The 20,101-nt window shown below is 42.9% G+C and overlaps 1 protein-coding gene across 7 annotated transcripts in view; it reads left to right on the top strand.

Moving 5' to 3' along the window:
* The window catches only part of CSMD3 (CUB and Sushi multiple domains 3), a 1,888,113-nt gene that overhangs the window by 1,656,483 nt on the left and 211,529 nt on the right, over positions 1 to 20,101 (top strand). The window lies entirely within an intron of this gene.

The raw sequence follows: 20,101 nt of genomic DNA, 5'->3' as shown, positions 1-20,101 counted from the left end.
ATGCCCCATTGGTATCTTACCTACTAGAAGAGAATGGCTGGATGTCGTTTTACTTGTCAGGTTTCTTGATATTCTCTCATATTGGTTCCCAGTGTTTTATGCCTCATTATGTTCTAAGAGAATAGGTTAGCTGCCTATCAATAAAATATTGGTAATTACTGAAAGTGACCACAAAAACCTATGAAAAGGCCAAGTCTGCCTCTCATCGCTTGATAACATTACTAGATGTTCTTAGAGAGAATAAAAAGCTTATAAATATTTCAAAAATACTAAATATAAATTATGTTATATACCTGTCCACATTTTCCTAACTTTCATTGCCTCCAGCAAGCCCTGGAACATACCGATTAATATCAACATCTCAATATGTCAGTTTATATTGTAGTTTCAGAAAATGTGACATTTAAGAAATGCATACAGAGCGACAGGTACATGTCACTTTATAATATAAGCTTTCAAAAATTAATTTATTGACCATGACATCTGAATAGCAGTAGTCTTCATCGAATCTGTATCAGTGGTAAGATATTAAAATGCCATGATGATGATGATGTACTGGGGGATAAGACATAAACACTGATGTATGGCACTGAATATTTATTTGGTACATTGATGATAATGGGATCATCTGACTCACCTATGATTTGCTCAATGACAATCTATAGTCTATATAAAATGATAATTTCCAACTGAAGAAAGCCTGTTCTGTCAGGAAAAATTCTTGAAATATTTCACATTTTTGTAATTTTCCATGGAGAACAAGCCAAGGCATAATTTCAATTTCATGGAAGCCAATGCAAACTGTATAACTATGTTCTTGAACTACAACATCACTCTTCTTACTCAAATAAGGTAGAAGATATTATAAGTTCCCCTATATTTCAAAGCCTAAATATAAGAGGACTATGCCTATACGTACCCTCTAGAATGAGCACTTAGTTATCAAGATCAGAACTGGTTCATCCTCCTAACAATGTAAGCTACATAATGCAGGAGGACGGAGAAAATCTTTGCGGATTGTGTCAGCTCTACCTTCAGACAGTGGTTGTCCATCAGTAGTTTAGAAGGTTTCTATTATTGATATCATTTAGATTGGTTTTTCTTCTTGATTCTTTGCATGTATAACACAAGATTCCAGTGACAGAAAAGTTTACTTTGTCTTATAACTAAAGAAGAATCCAGCCCACCAAAAAAAGCCTTTGGAATAAAATTACAAACTAACGTTTTAAACTAATACGAGATCCACCACTTTGTGATAGTAGTGCAAACTCAATCCTCAAAAGCTTTTTCCATTTTACTGCATTTTGTATTGTCAATCTGAAGTTGACTCTAGCGTGGAATTTATACGGCTGCAAACACATCACAGTTGAACCACACTAAAGCGCAATAGAGTGTTGTGGCTCCCGCACATGGGACTTGTGAGTGCAAAATATCACTTCTAAAGCTAACAAGATTTTTTCAGCAGTCCTACATATTATGCACTCTTTATATTCTTATATTAAGGCCTCCTCTTCATCAATATCTTATTGGCTTGGGTCTGATACCCATCACCCCACTTTTCCCAATCACTGAGCTTGTGTAGTGGCCACATGTGCCCAGTGTACCGAGCTCCAGACACACCATAATGTCCATGATCAGTGAAATAAATGGAAGTTGTACTCCCATTTCTGAGTGCCTAAGATATTTTCTTCAGGCCTCTGCAAACAGCTAATTGGTGAGGTGATGAGTGTCATACCTCCACCAATCTGATATTGATGATCTATACAATGGTCATCAATATAACAGTCATGGAAAATGCAAAAAAATCACTGAGTACCATCATCTTCCTCCCATAAATGCACAACAATATGAACAAGGTTAGTCCATGCACAAATATCCGATAATTGGGCAAAATAGTATTGTGTCTCCTGACTAATTATTACACCATCCTATAAAAGGCCATCCTATAAAATGACCTTGTAGGGGGCATACAGAGCAGAATTTCAATATTTGCAGATGACACTAAACTCTGCAGGGCAATCAATACAGGGGAGGACAATTTTATATTACAGGCTGATTTATGTAAACTAGAAGCTTGGGCTGATAAATGGCAAATGAGCTTTAATGGGGATAAATGTAAGGTCATGCACTTGGGTAGAAGTAATAAGATGTATAAGTATGTGCTTAATTCTAAAACTCTGGGCAAAACCGTCAATGAAAAAGACCTGGGAGTATGGGTGGATGACAAACTCATATTCAGTGGCCAGTGTCAGGCAGCTGCTACAAAGGCAAATAAAATAATGGGATGCATTAAAAGAGGCATAGATGCTCATGAGGAGAACATAATTTTACCTCTATACAAGTCACTAGTGCGACCACACTTAGAATACTGTGCACAGTTCTGGTCTCGGGTGTATAAGAAAGACATAGCTGAACTGGAGCGGGTGCAGAGAAGAGCGACCGAGGTTATTAGAGGACTGGGAGGTCTGCAATACCAAGATAGATTATTACACTTGGGGCTGTTTAGTTTGGAAAAACGAAGGCTAAGGGGTGATCTTATTTTAATGTATAAATATATGAGGGGGAGTACAAATACCTTTCTGATGATCTTTTTAACCCCTTCCCGACCCATGACGCCACTTAGGCATCATGAAAACCCGTGCCAATCCGACCCATGATGCCTATGTGGCGTCATGGAATGATCGCGTCCCTGCAGATCGGGTGAAAGGGTTAACTCCAATTTCACCCGATCTGCAGGGACAGGGGGAGAGGTACTTCAGCCCAGGGGGGGTGGCTTCACCCCCCCGTGGCTACGATCGCTCTGATTGGCTGTTGAAAGTGAAACTGCCAATCAAAGCGATTTGTAATATTTCACCTAAAAAACTGGTGAAATATTACAATCCAGCCATGGCCGATGCTGCAATATCATCGGCCATGGCTGGAAACCCTAATGTGAGCCCCCCCACCCCACCGATCGCCCCCCCAAGCCACCGATCTGTCCCGTAGTCCCCTCTGTCCTGTGCTCCGCTCCCCCGTCCTCCTGTCCGCTCCCCCCGTGCTCCTATGCCACTCCCCTGTGCTCCGACGCCCCCCCGTGCCCCGATCTCCCCCCCCCCCTATACTTACCGAGGCTCCCGGTGCCCGTTCGTCTTCTCCATGGGCGCCGCCATCTTCCAAAATGGCGGGCGCATGCGCAGTGCGCCCGCAGAATCTGCCGGCCGACAGATTTGTTACAAGTACATTTTGATCGCTGTGATAGGTTCTATCACAGCGATAAAAATAAAAAAAATAATAAATAACCCCCCCCTTTATCACCCCCATAGGTAGGGACAATAATAAAAAAAAGAAAATATATATATTTTTTTTCCACTAGGGTTAGGGTTAGAACTAGGGTTAGGGTTAGGGGTAGGGTTAGGGTTAGGGTTAGGGGTAGGGTTAGGGGTAGGGTTAGGGTTAGGGGTAGGGTTAGGGTTAGGGTTAGGGCATGTGCACACAGTGCGGATTTGGCTGCGGATCCGCAGTGGATTGGCCGCGGATGCGCAGCGGATTGGCCGCGGATCCGCAGCGGATTGGCCGCTGCGAATTCGTAGCAGTTTTCCATCAGGTTTACAGTACCATGTAAACCTATGGAAAACCAAATCCGCTGTGCCCATGGTGCGGAAAATTCCGTGCGGAAACGCTGCGTTGTATTTTCCGCAGCATGTCAATTCTTTGTGCGAATTCCGCAGCGTTTTACACCTGTTCCTCAATAGGAATCCGCAGGTGAAATCCGCACAAAAAAACACTGGAAATCCGCTGTAAATCCACAGGTAAAACGCAGTGCCTTTTACCTGCAGATTTTTCAAAAATCGTGCGGAAAAATCTCACACGAATCCGCAACGTGGGCACATAGCCTTAGGTTTAGGGTTGGAATTAGAGTTAGGGTTGGAATTAGGGCTAGGCTTGGAAATAGGGTTAAGATTAGGCTTGTGGTTAGGGTTACGGATAGGGTTAGGGGTGTGTTGGGATTACAGTTGTGGGTAGGGTTGGGATTAGGGTTAGGGTTGGGATTAGGGTTAGGATTAGGGTTAGGGTTGGGATTAGGGTTACCGCTGTGTTGGGGTTAGGGTTGTGGTTAGGGGTGTGTTGGGGTTAGGGTTGTGATTAGGGTTATGGCTACAGTTGGGATTAGGGTTAGGGGTGTGTTGGGGTTAGCGTTGAAGTTAGAATTGAGGGGTTTCCACTGTTTAGGCACATCAGGGGTCTACAAACGAAACATGGCACCACCGTTGATTCCAGCCAATCTTGCGTTCAAAAAGTCAAATGGTGCTCCCTCCATTCCAAGCCCCGACGTGCGCCCAAACAGTGGTTTACCCCCACATATGGGGTACCAGTGTACTCAGGACAAACTGGGCAACAACTATTGTGGTCCAATTTCTCCTGTTACCCTTGCAAAAATAAAAAATTACTTGCTAAAACATAATTTTTGAGGAAAGAACAATTATTTTTTATTTTCACGGCTCTGCGATATAAACTTCCGTGAAACACTTGGGGGTTGAAAGTGCTCACCACACATCTAGGTAAGTTCCTTGGGGGGTCTAGTTTCCAAAATGGGGTCACTTGTGGGGTGTTTCTACTGTTTAGGCACATCAGGGGCTCTGCAAATGCAACATGACGCCCGCAGACCATTCCATCAAAGTCTGCATTTCAAATGTCACTACTTCCCTTCCGAGCCTTGACGTGCGCCCAAACAGTGGTATACCCCCACATATGGGGTACCAGCGTACTCAGGACAAACTGGGCAACAACTATTGGGGTCCAATTTCTCCTGTTACCCTTGCAAAAATAAAAAATTACTTGCTAAAACATAATTTTTGAGGAAAGAACAATTATTTTTTATTTTCACGGCTCTGCGTTATAAACTTCTATGAAACACTTGGGGGTTGAAAGTGCTCACCACACATCTAGATAAGTTCCTTGGGGGGTCTAGTTTCCAAAATGGGGTCACTTGTGGGGTGTTTCTACTGTTTAGGCACATCAGGGGCTCTGTAAATGCAACATGACGTCCGCAGACCATTCCATCAAAGTCTGCATTTCAAATGTCACTACTTCCCTTCCGAGCCCTGACGTGCGCCCAAACAGTGGTTTACCCCCACATATGGGGTATCAGCATACTCATGAGAAACTGGAAAACAACTTTTGGGGTCAAATTTCTCCTGTTACCCTTGGGAAAATAGAAAATTGCTTGCTAAAACATCTTTTTTGAGGAAAGAAAAATGATTTTTTATTTTCACGGCTCTGCGTTGTAAACTTGTGTGAAGCTCTTGGGGGTTGAACGTGCTCACCACACATCTAGATAAGTTCCTTGGAGGGTCTAGTTTCCAAAATGGGGTCACTTGTGGGGGGTTTCTACTGTTTAGGCACATCAGGGGCTCTGCAAACGTAACATGATGCCCGCAGACCATTCCATCAAAGTCTGCATTCCAAAACGTCACTACTTCCCTTCCGAGCCCCGGCATGTGCCCAAACAGTGGTTTACCCCCATATATGGGGTATCAGCGTACTCAGGAGAAACTGGACAACAACTTTTGGGGTCAAATTTCTCCTGTTACCCTTGGGAAAATAGAAAATTGCTTGCTAAAACATCTTTTTTGAGGAAAGAAAAATGATTTTTTATTTTCACGGCTCTGCGTTGTAAACTTGTGTGAAGCTCTTGGGGGTTGAACGTGCTCACCACACATCTAGATAAGTTCCTTGGAGGGTCTAGTTTCCAAAATGGGGTCACTTGTGGGGTGTTTCTACTGTTTAGGCACATCAGGGGCTCTGCAAATGCAACATGACGCCCGCAGACCATTCCATCAAAGTCTGCATTTCAAATGTCACTACTTCCCTTCCGAGCCCTGACGTGCGCCCAAACAGTGGTTTACCCCCACATATGGGGTATCAGCGTACTCATGAGAAACTGGAAAACAACTTTTGGGGTCAAATTTCTCCTGTTACCCTTGGGAAAATAGAAAATTGCTTGCTAAAACATCTTTTTTGAGGAAAGAAAAAAGATTTTTTATTTTCACGGCTCTGCGTTGTAAACTTGTGTGAAGCTCTTGGGGGTTGAACGTGCTCACCACACATCTAGATAAGTTCCTTGGAGGGTCTAGTTTCCAAAATGGGGTCACTTGTGGGGGGTTTCTACTGTTTAGGCACATCAGGGGCTCTGCAAACGTAACATGATGCCCGCAGACCATTCCATCAAAGTCTGCATTCCAAAACGTCACTACTTCCCTTCCGAGCCCCGGCATGTGCCCAAACAGTGGTTTACCCCCATATATGGGGTATCAGCGTACTCAGGAGAAACTGGACAACAACTTTTGGGGTCAAATTTCTCCTGTTACCCTTGGGAAAATTAAAAAATTCTGGGCTAAAAAAATATTTTTGAGGAAAGGAAATACATTTATTATTTTCACGGCTCTGCGTTATAAACTTCTGTGAAGCACTTGGGGGTTCAAAGTGCTCACCACACATCTAGATAAGTTCCCTTGGGGGTCTAGTTTCCAAAATGGGGTCACTTGTGGGGGAGCTCCAATGTTTAGGCGCACGGGGGCTCTCCAAACGCGACATGGTGTCCGCTAAAGATTGGAGCCAATTTTTCATTCAAAAAGTCAAATGGCGCTCCTTTCCTTCCGAGCCCTGCCGTGCGCCCAAACAGTGGTTTACCCCCACATATGAGGTATCAGCGTACTCAGGACAAATTGGACAACATCGTTCATGGTCCAGTTTCTCCTTTTACCCTTGGAAAAATAAAAAAATTGTTGCTAAAAGATCATTTTTGTGACTAAAAAGTTAAATTTTTTACTTCCATGTTGCTTCTGCTGCTGTGAAACACCTGAAGGGTTAATAAACTTCTTGAATGTGGTTTTGAGCACCTTGAGGGGTGCAGTTTTTAGAATGGTGTCACTTTTGGGTATTTTCAGCCATATAGAACCCTCAAAAAGATTTCAAATGTGAAGTGGTCCCTAAAAAAAATGGTTTTGTAAATTTTGTTGTAAAAATGAGAAATCACTGGTCAAATTTTAACCCTTATAACTTCCTAGCAAAAAAAAATTTGTTTCCAAAATTGTGCTGATGTAAAGTAGGCATGTGGGAAATGTTATTTATTAACTATTTTGTGTCACATAACTCTCTGGTTTAACAGAATAAAAATTCAAAATGTGAAAATTGCAAAATTTTCAAAATTTTTGCCAAATTTCCATTTTTTTCACAAATAAACTCAGAAATTATCGACCTAAATTTAACACTAACATGATGCCCAATATGTCACAAAAAAACAGTCTCAGAATCGCTAGGATCCGTTGAAGCGTTCCTGAGTTATTACCTCATAAAGGGACACTGGTCAGAATTGCAAAAAACGGCCAGGTCATTAAGGCCAAAATAGGCTGGGTCATGAAGGGGTTAATCATAGACCTGAGACAGGGACAAGGGGGCATCCTCTATGTCTGGAGGAAAGAAGGTTTAAGTATAATAACAGACGCGGTTTCTTTACTGTAAGAGCAGTGAGACTATGGAACTCTCTGCCATATGATGTTGTAATGAGTGATTCATACTTAAATTTAAGAGGGGACTGGATGCCTTTCTGGAAAAGTATAATGTTACAGGGTATATACACTAGATTCCATGACAGGGCGTTGATCCAGGGAACTAGTCTGATTGCCATATGTGGAGTCGGGAAGGAATTTTTTTCCCCCCAATGTGGAGCTTACTCTTTGCCACATGGTTTTTTTTGCCTTCCTCTGGATCAACATTTTAGGGCATGTTAGGTTAGGCTATGGGTTGAACTAGATGGACTTAAAGTCTTCCTTCAACCTTAATAACTATGTTACTATGTATGTTACCATGTTACTAAAAAACTGGAGACCTCTATTAAAAATAATAAATAAATCTTTATTAAACACAGTATGAATTCATTTAAAACATTGGGCTTGTATGGTAGTGCATGATTGGACAACAGATGGTACATTTAGGTAAGACGTGGTATCAATAACATCAAAAATAATTTTGATTGATTGTTGTAACCTTGGCCAGATCTGTGACTTGCCACAATCCTGTCTCTGAGCTCCTTGGCCAGTTCCTTTGACCTCATGATTTTCATTTGGTCTGACATGCACTGTGAGCTGTGAGGTCTTATATAGACAGGTGTGTGCCTTTCCAAATCAAGTCCCATCAGTTTAATTAAACACAGCTGGACTTCAACGAAGGAGTAAAACCATCTCAAGGAGGATCACATGAAATGAATAGCATGTGACTTAAATATGAGTGTCTGAGCAAAAGGTCTGAATACTTATGACCATGTGATATTTCTGTTTTCTTTTTTAATAAATATGCAAAAATTACTACATTTCTGTTTTTTTCAGTCAAGATGGGGTGCAGAGTGAACATTAATGAGGAAAGAAATTAAGTTTTTTGAATTTACCAAATGGCTGCAATGAAACAAAGAGTGAAAATTTAAAGGGGCATGATTGCTCTCCGTACCCACTGTATACATATAGTATATGAGGTATTGGTCTATATTTTAGCCTCACACTAAACTAAATAGCAACGCCACAAGAAAAACAAAATCCTCATGAAATTCAGGAAAGATATATCTTTGTACCGTCTTAGTCAGTCTCAAAAGCTTGCAATTTATTACCATCTTTTCAGTTAGCCATTAAAAGGTATCAACCACTGAGGACTCTCAATTCCAAATGTTTTTCCAGAAATTCAAGAATTAATACAGCAAAAAAGGGGCAGCAGTATTTACCTGCCCAGGTCTCAGAATTAATTCACTCTCAGGATGCAGCAAACCCTTGTAGTAAAGATGGCGGTAATCTTATACTGGGCAATCACCCCTCCATAAATTATATCTTCTCTTTTGGGGGTCAGCTGCCATGCGTCTAAAGTCTGTCCTGTAGTAGCACCTGGCGTCTATCCAGAGTCAAGTCTAACCCCACCATCAGAGGCTCCAGCAAAAAGTCAGATCTTCACTTAGTCATGCCTCTCCAGACTCTCCTCGGATCACGATGCAGTGGATCCTCCACCCCCGTTACAGTTTGCTCAGGTCATGTAATCTGCTGGCTTCCAAGATTCCTCTATCTCATACCTGTATCATACCTGTACCAGGAAGTTTCCCGCCAGAAAGACTAGCAAAATAAAATGTTCTCCTACTTGCAGGCAATGACCACTCGCTTAGATATGCTGAGGCATCTGCACATCCCAAAGCTGCAGCAACCTCAGCTGTGACCCTTCAGCCTTCTAGCTATGTTCCTGGTTCCAGACCCCAACTGTCAGCTCCTACACATTATGTCGGTGACCTTGCCCTATGTCATGAGTTTATCAATTAATGCACACTGCACTTTGAACTCTTAACCAATCAGATAGGGCCACAGTGGCTTTCAACAAGTCCAATCTCAGTGGCGAGACTCTGGCTTGGCTCAATACCTATGGAAGCGAGGGGATCCTCTTGTCTCCAACCTTCAGATTTTCTTAGAAGCAAGATTTTTTATGAACATGGCTGTGTTTCCTCCACAGTTTCCTCCCTTCTTAGGTTGCATCAAGGTAACATCACAGTGGGCCAGTACATTGTTCACTTCTGGAATCTATCCATCAAACTCACCTAGAACAACGAGGAGCTGTTGGCTGTCTTCAGGGAGGATCTTTATGAAAGAAATAAGGAAAAATTGTCTGGTAGTGATATTTCCACCTCACTGAATGAGCTGGTATCCCTAGTTACCCTGATCAACATCAGGTTTCAGGAGCGCTTCAAGGAGGTGACCCACTTGAGAATAGTTTTGCACTTGGCTCCTACCTTTCAAAGGTTGATCATGCCGCAAACCTCAACTTTGACACCTTCCACTGAGACAATGCAGATTGACCAGGTGAAGCTGGCCAAGCACCATCAGGAAGACCATCAGCGTGAAAGGAGGTGTTTACAGAACATTTAACCTATTCCTGTCTCAAAAAGGCCATTGTGGAGCAGTATTGTATCCTGATCCAACATCTGCAGAATATTTTGGTGGTATCATCCGTGAATGGGAGACCTCTTTCCGAGACCGTCCATTTCATTACTGAGCTGGTGGAATTTTGAGTAGGAATGCTACACTCAGAAGAGATTCTTATCTATGTGATGTCAGGTTTGTCTTATCCTCTGCTTCTAGCTCTGCCATGGCTGTGAAAACATGAGCCATTCTAAAGGCCCCGTCTCACTAAGCGATTTACCAACGATCACGACCAGCGATACGACCTGGCCGTGATCGTTGGTAAGTCGCTGTGTGGTCGCTGGGGAGCTGTCACACAGACCGCTCTCTCCAGCGACCAACGATCAGGGGAACGACTTCGGCATCGTTGAAACTGTCTTCAACGATGCCGAAGTCCCCCTGCAGCACCCGGGTAACCAGGGTAAACATCGGGTTACTAAGCGCAGGGCCGCGCTTAGTAACCCGATGTTTACCCTGGTTACCAAAAAAAACAAACACTACATACTCGCCTTTCGGTGTCCGTCAGGTCCCTTGCCGTCTACTTCCTGCTCTGACTGAGCCGCCGTACAGTGAGAGCAGAGCGCAGCGGTGACGTCACTGCTGCGCTCTGCTGTCACTGTACGGCCGGATCTCAGTCAGTCAGAGCAGGAAGCAGACGGCGAGGGACCTGACGGACATCAGAAGGCGAGTATGTACTGTTTTTTTTTTTTTACATTTACGCTGGTAACCAGGGTAAACATCGGGTTACTAAGCGCGGCCCTGCGCTTAGTAACCCGATGTTTACCCTGGTTACCAGTGAAGACATCGCTGGATCGGTGTCACACACACCGATTCAGCGATGTCAGCGGGATCTCAACGACCGAAAAAAGGTCCAGGCCATTCCGACATGACCAGCGATCTCACAGCAGGGGCCTGATCGCTGGTACGTGTCACACATAGCGAGATCGCTACTGAGGTCGCTGTTGCGTCACAAAACTTGTGACTCAGCAGCGATCTCGCTAGCGATCTCGCTATGTGAGACGGGGCCTTAAGACTGGAAATAGAATAACACTTCATTGGGGTCAGGAGTAGCACAAGAGTTGTCTAGATCCCATTTGGCCTGCTCGACCACCGGCTACTCCATCAAATTTACCTAGCTTACCTTGTGCTTATTAGACATACTCTGATGTCTCTGACAAAAAGGAGGCTGAGACACTACTACCTCATAGGCCGTATGACTGGCCTATCAACCTTTTTCCTAGCTGTTCTCCACAAGGCAGAATCTACCTTCTATTTCAGGCTGAGACCAATGCCATGTGCGAGTATATCAAAGAGAATCTTTTCAGGGGATTTATCTAAAAGTCATCCTCCCCATCTGGAGCAGTATTCTTCTTTGTAAAAGAAAAGGACAGATCGTTTTGACCCTGTATCGGTTATAGCGGACTCAACTAGATAACGATTAAGAATAAATATCCTCTTCCCCTCATTTCCGATGTTTGATCATCTCAAAAGTTCCAGTGTCTTTATGGAACGCTACCTTTGGGGCACGTATAACCTGATCCGGATACCCCAGAGGGAAAAAATGGAAAATGGCTTTTAACACCCGCAATGACTATTAAAAGTATTGTGTAATGACATTTGGACTCTGCAATGCCCCAGCAGTTTTCCAAGAACTGTGGAACGACATCCTGTAGGACCTCTTCTTCATGTGTGTGGTAGTTTACCTGTCATGAATGTTTCAGAGGCTGCAGACCGTTGCACTGCATCTGTCTGCAGAAGGTCTCGGCAGTTTGCTTTGCAGACTTCTTGCTGGTCCTTCTGATGCTAGGACCCAGTGTACACCTCCCCTGGCTCTAATCGTCACACCTCGACCTGGGTGTTTATAACTCCCAACTTGCTGTTGGGAGTTGTGAGTGATTTTTTATATTTGCAATTCCCTGTTGAGGCTTGGAGCTGCAGCAGTCGGCTAGCATATTATTTGGAGTTTGGAGGACATTGGTGTTTCTCTCTGAGTCTACTCAATCTAAGTGTTCCCTTGTTTTGTGTATCCTAGCTGTCTTTAGCAATAGTGGGGATTGACTAGCGTCATCCTGTCCTTCTTGGCGCGGTGGTTATTACCAGGGACAGGCAGGGATTAGTTATCCTGCTCGGTGATAGGTGCAGAACCTGTATAGGGACCATAGAGCAGACAGGGTAACATTAGGTCTGTCTAGGGGTCTCCACTCTCCCTTTTCCTACTGTTTGGTTCCCTTTCCCTTTGTGTTACACTTATCCATATCTAAACATTACGTGACATTACTTGGCTAACATTTTTGTGTATTCTCCTGATCTGCTCACACACAGGAGGGATGTTCGCCAGGTTCTGCAGGGATTAAGGAAGAACCGTCTGTACGCCAAGTTTGAGAGGTGTGTCTTCGAGCAAACCGATTTTCGATTCTTGAGTATATCATTGATAATTGAAACCGAGAAAGTGTTTGCCGTCCTAAAGTGGCCCCTTCCTGACAGTCTTAAGGTTATCCAGGGGTTTCTCAGATTTACTAATTATTACCGCCAATTCATTCTGCATTTCTCCTCTCGGACTGCTCCTATTACTACCCAGACCCGCAAGAGAGACAATCCTAAAGTATGGACTCAGGAGGCAGAGAACACACTTTCTCCTCAGCTCCTGTGCTGCATCGACCAGAAAATAATGAGCAATTATTTCTGGAAGTGGATGTTTCTTCCTCTGGGTTTGGAGACCTTACCAAAAAGTCTCCTTCAAGCCATATGGTGACCTGTAGCTTTCTTTCCAAAATGTTCTCAGACCCATAACACAACTACTCAATAGGTAATCAAGAATTGTTGGAGATAAAACTGGCTCTGGAGGAGTGGTGACTTTTGCTAGAAGGAGTGATGCTCTGGTGGTTGTTTACACTGACAACAAGAATCTAGCTTATCTGCAGTCCACACAGTGGTTATATCCATGTCTCTGTTCTTCACCTGTTTCCATTTTATTCTCCATTTCCGGCCGGCAGATATGAATGTTAAGACGGATGCACTCTCTATGTCCTTTCTGTTTTTCGACCAGGAGGGAGAGTCTGAACACATCATTGAACCCTCCAAAATAGTTAAGATTGCTCCACTGGATTTGTCTCGAGTCCCATCCAGAAAAATTTTAGTCACTGAACTTGACAGGAAGCGGGTTTTTCACTAGGGTCACTCATCTAAGTTGGCTGGTCATGCCAGACAAAAGAAAACAGCTCTCCTTATTATCTGGCATCATTAGTGGCAGCAACTGCGATAGAATATTTTGGATTTCACCTCGGCCTGGCCTTCTTGTGCCCAGGGCAAGACTCCGAACCAGCTTCCAACCAGCTGACTGCTTCCTTTGCCTGCACCATCTGCTCCCTGGCAGCATATTGTGATGGATTTCATTACCAATCTCCCATTATTGGCCGAGCATAATGTCATCTGGGTAGTTGTGGATTGATTCTCTAAAATGGCCCAATTAACTCCACCCTCTGGCCTCCCATCTGCTCATGTGCTTGCTGAGAAGTTCATCCACCATATTATCAGCCTCCATAGTTTACCTCTCAATATAGTCTCAGATAGAGGCATCCAGATTACATCTTGCTTCTGGAGGGCTACCTGCAAATTACTAAATGTCACCTTCAATTTCTCTTCAGCCTACCATTCACAATACAATGGTCAGGTAGGACAGGTCAACCAGATCCTGACCAACTTCCCACAGCACTTTTTCAATGCTCACCACAATGATTGGGCCGAGCTACTGCCCTGGGCCAAATTCCTATACAACAACCACGTGAGTGAGTCCTCTACTAGATCTCTGTTTTTCGTGGTCTACGGTTAACATCTCAGTATTCCATTCCCTATGTCTACTACCTCAGACATTCCTGCTGCTGAATCCCAGGGACAAGGCTTGGCTGTCTTCAAAGTATTTCCGTCTCAAGCTTCCCTTTGTTTAAATTGGGTCCTCGCTTTCCCGGCCTATTCAAGGTTCTCAAACAGATAAAACCTGTAGCCTACAAGCTCAACTTCTTGGCCTCTTTGCAAATCCCAAATTCATTTCACGTGTCTATCCTCAAGCCTGTCACACTAAGTCCCTTTTTCAAAGAACCAAGTACCACTCTTGCTCCTCTTATCATCTTCTGCTATGTTACAATAATAAACTAAGGTGTTACTCTCCTGGTCTAGTGCTGTGTCTCTGCAGGTGCCCTAATATTTGTTGATAGATTAGGGCAGCTATATCACAATTTAAGCAGATGTTGCCACAAGAGCCAATCATTAGACTCACAATCTCTGCTAGTGCAGATGCACAAACTTCTGAGCCCAGTGACTGACTGCAGGAGCCACATGTACTGCAGCCAGAAAGATTTAACTTCTGTTGTAAATATTGCATTGAGCGCCACTTCCATTTGCAGATCCTAGAAGGTTCACTTTTATGCTAGTAGAATTGCTGGGGATCAATCATAAATGATCAATATGATCTCCTGGAAACCAGAAAACCTTAACTATGATTGACGGCATGGTCCAACTTTTATCTAAGTCCATTCATTTTTTTCAGTCTCCTGACATATATGATAGAGCTGACCATTAACTTTAAATAAGCACTCCCATCAAAGTATCCTCTTAATATATTACAGTCATATTCTACAACACTGTGCACTTACATCTGCTCATTTTGCCTTTCTGCCCAGCTAATACTTCTCTTTTTTCTGCTCAATGTAGAAACAAGAAGTCTCTTGTCCCTGCTTTTATCATTCCCCTCTTCCTGACCCAGCTGCTCCCTCCTCCTCCCTGCCAGGGAGTTTTTGCAGTGACTTATGTCTCATGCAGGGAAGATAGACCTCATGTTTCTACATAGACATTAGAAGGATTCCGCTAGTCAGTTTATAATCATGTGATGTCATAGACCTAATGTTAAACAGAGGAAATAAATGGGTGGAAAGGCAAAATGAGCAATTGTAAGTACACAGTGTTATATCATATGATGATTGCAATATATTAAGAGGATAAAAACTTTGATGGGAGGAGGGCTTCTTTAATATCTTCAGAGCCTGCTGATTATGGCAAGACCAGTTGAGCATTTAAAGTATTTGTGGGTGTCCTGATTCCCCTTCTCCCCTGCTTTCTGGAGATAAGCAGCTACTAGAGTTGCCTTAACGCTTACTCTGTTCTTGCTCTGTTCAGAATGCAAGCACACTCAAAAGAATATATGTGTCTTGGGTAGAAGAGAACAAAAAGATCCAACCATCCCTGGTCCAGTGGCTATGTTGTTAGCCAATAGCCACCAGACAAGAGCTCTGTAAGCTTCCTACTAGTTGAGCGTGTAACCAGTACCTATCTTTATTAGTAGGCCTTGCATCATCATTAAGAAGAGAAGGTGAGGAGGGCTTTGGATGGCCCGGCATGTGCTACCAATGCGGCTGCTTTACTAGGGGCCTGCAAGTCTTATTGCACAACTCTATTATTAGGCGTCGACTGATGAATGAATGACATCACCCTAATGGACAAGTATTGGACAGTCACTATGGGCATTCAAAAAGAATAACCAACATTCACAGATTTCTAGCCCTTTAAATTGTAAATTTCTTTTTATTTCCTCAGTATGAAAACTATTTTTTGAACCTGCCTATAATTTACACCATTTCATCCTGGCTGTATTAAATCGGCTTGTTACTTTTTAATATTATTTTCTTACTTAGGTCTGTCACAACATTTCAGACGATTGTAGTCTCCAAGGAAACCTTACTTTGTTATGCAAAAACTCTTGAAATCTATCTATTGCACTTCATGGTTGACTTATACAGACAAACTTTCACATTAGAAAATAGTTCTCTTCTCAGTATAATTGGATTAATCTCATGTGAATTGCATCAAAAATGCTGCACAGCTGCTGTACCATCATAATAACCAGACATCTGTAATAACAAGATGTGCAATTTCATTTGAGGATATACAAGATGCTAAAGTAACAGCATCAGTAAAATTTATAGACATATAGTATAAGCTTATATAAAACAATTTAACGACCAGGGATACATGAAGCCTAATGTTATATAAAAGTACTAATCTAATATATAAAGCTGAATGTGTGTGTGTATATGTATGTATGTATGTGTGTGTGTATGTCCGGGATTGGCATCTGCACCATCGCAGCTACAGCCACAAAATTTTGCAGAGTCACACGTCTGGACCCCGAGAGCGTCATAGGCTATGTTGTGAGGCGAAATTTTAGGCGCGTTCCAATTCACCAAACAATTTTGCCCCTATCTACATAATGGGGAAAAAGTGAAAGGAAAAGTGTTGGAGGCAAATTGACAGCTGCCAGATGTGAACAAGGGGGACTTAAAGAGTGAGAGCGATGGCGCCAAAGAGTATATACTGTACAGTTGCTAAGGTGGGGCCCCGACATGGGATAATCACCACACCACCACGGGGATATGAACACACACACAAAATGCGCCACACACTACCATGTGCTTGAACACATATACCACCCTCAGCACACATTTCACCACACATACACCAACCTCGCCACATAAAAGTCGAAACACAAAAGTTGCCGCTCAAAACTCGCCACGCGCAAAACTCGCCACATGCAAAACTAGGCTCACGCAAAACTCGCCACACGTGCAAAACTCACCTCATGGAAAACTCGCCACACGCAAAACTTGCACACGCAGAAAAATTGCCACATGCACAAAAGTTGCCTCACACAAAACTTGCACATACTCAAAACGCACCACACATAAAACTCGCCACGCGCAAGACTCGCCATGCGCAAAACTTGCTGCACACAACTTGCTACACTAACCTGTCAACTCGACATACAAAAAGTTGCTGCACGCATGTCGCCACACAAAACTCATCTCACAAAAGTCGCTACATGCATGTCGCCACATGCAACTCAACACACACAACTTGACACATGAAACTCGCCCTAAAACACACACAAGTCTGGTATTATCCTTCAAACATAAAAATCTGATTAATAAGCAGAAAAACTACAAGAGCAACAACCGTACCATATAGGAAATATGGCAGCTGTCAGTCACATGACCTGTCTATTATGTGTATGTGTGAGCTAATATATACTGCCAGGGGGGAGGGCTTCCTATTGGCTGGGGATTTATCAGGCTGCCAATTTAGCTTACAAATACTGAGGTAAAAATACTGAGCAAATAACGTGTGAATGCGGTCTAATACAGGAGGAGATGACATACAGATACAGGTCCTTCTCAAAAAATTAGCATATAGTGTTACATTTCATTATTTACCATAATGTAATGATTACAATTAAACTTTCATATATTATAGATTCATTATCCACCAACTGAAATTTGTCAGGTCTTTTATTGTTTTAATACTGATGATTTTGGCCTACAACTCCTGATAACCCAAAAAACCTGTCTCAATAAATTAGCATATCAAGAAAAGGTTCTCTAAACGACCTATTACCCTAATCTTCTGAATCAACTAATTAACTCTAAACACATGCAAAAGATACCTGAGGCTTTTAAAAACTCCCTGCCTGGTTCATTACTCAAAACCCCCATCATGGGTAAGACTAGCGACCTGACAGATGTCAAGAAGGCCATCATTGACACCCTCAAGCAAGAGGGTAAGACCCAGAAAGAAATTTCTCAACAAATAGGCTGTTCCCAGAGTGCTGTATCAAGGCACCTCAATGGTAAGTCTGTTGGAAGGAAACAATGTGGCAGAAAATGCTGTACAACGAGAAGAGGTGACCGGACCCTGAGGAAGATTGTGGAGAAGGACCGATTCCAGACCTTGGGGAACCTGAGGAAGCAGTGGACTGAGTCTGGTGTGGAAACATCCAGAGCCACCGTGCACAGGCGTGTGCAGGAAATGGGCTACAGGTGCCGCATTCCCCAGGTAAAGCCACTTTTGAACCATAAACAGCGGCAGAAGCGCCTGACCTGGGCTACAGAGAAGCAGCACTGGACTGTTGCTAAGTGGTCCCAAGTACTTTTTTCTGATGAAAGCAAATTTTGCATGTCATTCGGAAATCAAGGTGCCAGAGTCTGGAGGAAGACTGGGGAGAAGGAAATGCCAAAATGCCTGAAGTCCAGTGTCAAGTACCCAGTCAGTGATGGTGTGGGGTGCCATGTCAGCTGCTGGTGTTGGTCCACTGTGTTTCATCAAGGGCAGGGTCAATGCAGCTAGCTATCAGGAGATTTTGGAGCACTTCATGCTTCCTGGCACCTGCTCACAGTGCCAAAACCACTGGTAAATGGTTTACTGACCATGGTATTACTGTGCTCAATTGGCCTGCCAACTCTCCTGACCTGAACCCCATAGAGAATCTGTGGGATATTGTGAAGAGAAAGTTGAGAGACGCAAGACCCAACACTCTGGATGAGCTTAAGGCCGCTATTGAAGCATCCTGGGCCTCCATAACATCTCAGCAGTGTCACAGGCTGATTGCCTCCATGCCACGCCGCATTGAAGCAGTCATTTCTGCCAAAGGATTCCCGACCAAGTATTGAGTGCATAACTGAACATTATTATTTGATGGTTTTTTTGTTTGTTATTAAAAAACACTTTTATTTGATTGGACGGTTGAAATATGCTAATTTATTGAGACAGGTTTTTTGGGTTATCAGGAGTTGTAGGCCAAAATCATCAGTATTAAAACAATAAAAGACCTGACAAATTTCAGTTGGTGGATAATGAATCTATAATATATGAAAGTTTAATTGTAATCATTAGATTATGGTAAATAATGAAATTTAACACTATATGCTAATTTTTTGAGAAGGACCTGTATATACTATATACAGGAGGAGATGACACACAGGTATATACTATATACAGGGGAGATGACACACAGGTATATAGTATATACAGGGGAGATGACACACAGGTATATACTATATACAGGAGATGACATACAGGTATATACTATATACAGGAGGAGATGACACACACATATATACTATATACAGGGGAGATGACACACAGGTATATACTATATACAGGAGGAGATGACATACAAGTATATACTATATACGGGAGGAGATAACACACAGGTATATACTATATACAGGAGAGATGACACACAGGTATGTACTATATACAGGAGGAGATGACACACAGGTATATACTATATACAGGGGAGATGACACATAGGTATATACTATATACAGGGGAGAAGACACACAAGTATATACTATATACAGGAGGAGATGACATACAAGTATATACTATATACAGGAGGAGATGACACACAGGTATATACTATATACAGGAGAGATGACACACAGGTATGTACTATATACAGGAGGAGATGACACACCGGTATATACTATATACAGGAGATGACATACAGGTATATACTATATACAGGAGGAGATGACACACACATATCTATATATATAATTGTCTAAGGGTTTTTCCATCTGTCTGTCTGTCTTTCTGTCTGTCTGTCTGTCCTGGAAATCCCGCATCTCTGATTGGTCGAGGCCGCCAGGCCTCGACCAATCAGCGACGGGCACAGCATGGCGACGATGATGTCATAATGGAAATCCCGCGTCTCTGGTCGAGGCCTGGGGGCCTTGACCAATCAATCACCGACCGGTACAGTATCGACGTAGATGTCATAATGGTTGCCATGGCGACGATGATGTCATAAAGGTTGCCTCGACCAATCAGCGACGGGCACAGTCTGCCGCGAATTCTGGAATCATCATTGCCAATATACTACGGGGACATGCATATTCTAGAATACCTGATGCGTTAGAATCGGGCCACAGTCTAGTATACTATATACAGGGGAGATGACACACAGGTATATACTATATACAGGAGGAGATGACATACAAGTATATACTATATACAGGAGGAGATGACACACAGGTATATACTATATACAGGAGAGATGACACACAGGTATGTACTATATACAGGAGGAGATGACACACAGGTATATACTATATTCAGGAGGAGATGACATACAAGTATATACTATATACAGGAGGAGATGACACACAGGTATATACTGTATACAGGAGAGATATACTATATTCAGGAGGAGATGACATACAAGTATATACTATATACAGGAGGAGATGACACACTGGTATATACTATATACAGGGGAGATGACATACAGGTACATACTATATACAGGGGAG

This window comes from Ranitomeya variabilis, chromosome 6 (assembly GCF_051348905.1).
Source record: "Ranitomeya variabilis isolate aRanVar5 chromosome 6, aRanVar5.hap1, whole genome shotgun sequence".
NCBI classification, from domain to species: domain Eukaryota; kingdom Metazoa; phylum Chordata; class Amphibia; order Anura; family Dendrobatidae; genus Ranitomeya; species Ranitomeya variabilis.
This window is presented reverse-complemented; position numbering and strand designations above follow the sequence as displayed.